General features: G+C 33.5%; 1 long non-coding RNA gene across 1 annotated transcript; it reads right to left on the bottom strand.

Annotated features, from left to right (window-relative positions):
• Nucleotides 1-303: 303 nt before the first annotated feature.
• On the bottom strand, nucleotides 304-1,724 carry LOC132293682 (uncharacterized). Its single transcript, XR_009477883.1, has 2 exons — nucleotides 784-1,724; nucleotides 304-683 (listed from the first exon to the last, which is right to left on the bottom strand). It is a non-coding gene; the product is annotated as an uncharacterized LOC132293682 (long non-coding RNA).
• Nucleotides 1,725-2,148: the final 424 nt, after the last annotated feature.

Raw genomic sequence — 2,148 nt, 5'->3', positions numbered from 1 at the left:
CAAAAATGATACAATTGCACCAAGTCCACCTAGATATTTAAAATATATTTTGCACATGAAGTACATATATTATTTATAGGTATTGCTTGTAAATTTTTAACACGTCTAAACTTGCTAGATCCAAGTGTCAATAAAAAAAATAAAAAATAAAAGAAAAAAGAAAAAAGAAAAAAAAAGAAAAGAGGAACAACCAAGGAATTACCTTTGAGAAGATACACACTGTCATAAAAGAAATAAGACAATATGAAAAAAGGTAGAAAAACAGTTAGATTTCAAATTGACAGACAGTAAAAACCATCTATGTGAAAACATAATGCAAAAGTATCATGATAATCTAAAATAATAGGACATGTTCCAGTAAAATTATACAATATGCTTTTATCTTGATGCACAGTTTAGATCTCTATTACTCCCGAACGGAACACAAACTTGAGCATTTACAATATTTAATGGCAAACAAATATGGGATTCAGAATAGAAAAGGAATGAAAACAATTACAGAAATTATCTCAAAGTAGCATAATTAAGCTACTAAAATCCCTACCAATTAGATGACAAGTTGAAGATGATGATATGAAATGCTTATAGTCCAGACCTTTTTTCTTCCTTTCTTTCCCCTCTGTTTTTCTCTTTTTCCTAGAGACCACGAGCAACAACAATGTCCTCTTCCTTTCCCTCACAACCTGCAACCAAATAAAATTAATGAATCTAAGCAAATTATTTTTTCTTCATAAAAAATCCTCTTCATTTCATTACAAACAATGATATATACCAAACACTCACCGGTAACTTGTAATTGCTCGTTTGTCTCTTCGAATTTGGGCCGACGAAGCTTACCCTACAACGCGATTTGGCCGAAAGCTCCAAGATAACTTGTAATTGCTCTTTTGTCTATTCAAATTTGGGTCGGCGAAGCTTACCCTACAATGAGATTTGGCCGAAATCTCCAAGATCGAACAAAAGCAACCACGAAGAGAAGTGCAAATCAGAGGCAAAAACCCTCTGTGAAATGCAACATAACCAAAACTACAAAATCCCCAAATCGAAGAACGAACCAACCAATGACCAGATCGGAACCCATGGGTAGAATGGAACCTTCTGATGTGCTAAATAGAGAGGTACGTCACTGAAAATCGTGGTTTTACCGTTGAATTCGTTGTTCCGATCAATTGCTGATTCGATGGTGGCTAAAATTGTATGTTATTGCTAGGGTGTAAAGATGAACGATTATAAGCAAAGGTTAAGCTGAGGTGGAACAGAATATGGACCTGATATGAGGAATGTTTGTAGTTAAGAGAGAGATTAGGGTTTGAGTACGCAGTGAAGATATATATATATATATATATATATATATATATATATATATATTGATTGCAGAGATTTAAGTAGTGTAGAGAAAGGGGCTTGAGAGTTAAGAGACAGCGGGCCAGATGCTGAAGCTTGCAAACGGCGAACTTGAACTGGAATAGCGGGCGATGGAAAATGAAGGATATAGGTGTTAATTTTTTGAACAATCTGAAATGATATGCCGATATGTGTTTTGATATAGGTAATAGAAATTTTGATTCTTGCAGATAGATAGATAAACTGAATCATATGGGTTTGATTCTTATAAATTTTATAGTTTGCAGTTGCAGGGACCGAGAGAGGGCAAGTTCAAAGTTGAGAACAAGAATAGAGATAGAGGCGATTGGGGAGGCCGAGCCTGAAATGATTTGCCCTAAAATTGAAAGGCTGAAATTTTTTTTTAAGAAACTAGCGGGAATAAGACCCACTTACAGAATTTCACTATCTACCATGGTGCAACCACCATGGCAGAATAAATTACTAAGACTTTGAGTGAAATATATTCACTTTCTACTACGGTTAATGTAAAACTGTGCTAAAAAATATAATTACTGTCACATTTATTTTAAAACCGTAGTAGAAAGATCCACCTAAATTACATTTAAAATAATTCACTTTTTACCACGGTTATTTTAGAACCGTGGTAAAAGAATATACTTTCAACCACGGTTATTTTAAAACCGTGGTAAAAGAATATACTTTCTATCACGATTATTCATTAACCATGGTAGAAAAGGTTTTCTACCACAGTTTTAAAATAATCATGGTGAAAAATATACTTTCTACCATAGTTATTTTAAA

Source organism: Cornus florida, unplaced genomic scaffold, assembly GCF_030987335.1.
Source record: "Cornus florida cultivar Cherokee Brave unplaced genomic scaffold, ASM3098733v1 CherokeeBrave_3.0.0_Hap2_Chr01, whole genome shotgun sequence".
In the NCBI taxonomy this organism is placed as follows: domain Eukaryota; kingdom Viridiplantae; phylum Streptophyta; class Magnoliopsida; order Cornales; family Cornaceae; genus Cornus; species Cornus florida.
This window is presented reverse-complemented; position numbering and strand designations above follow the sequence as displayed.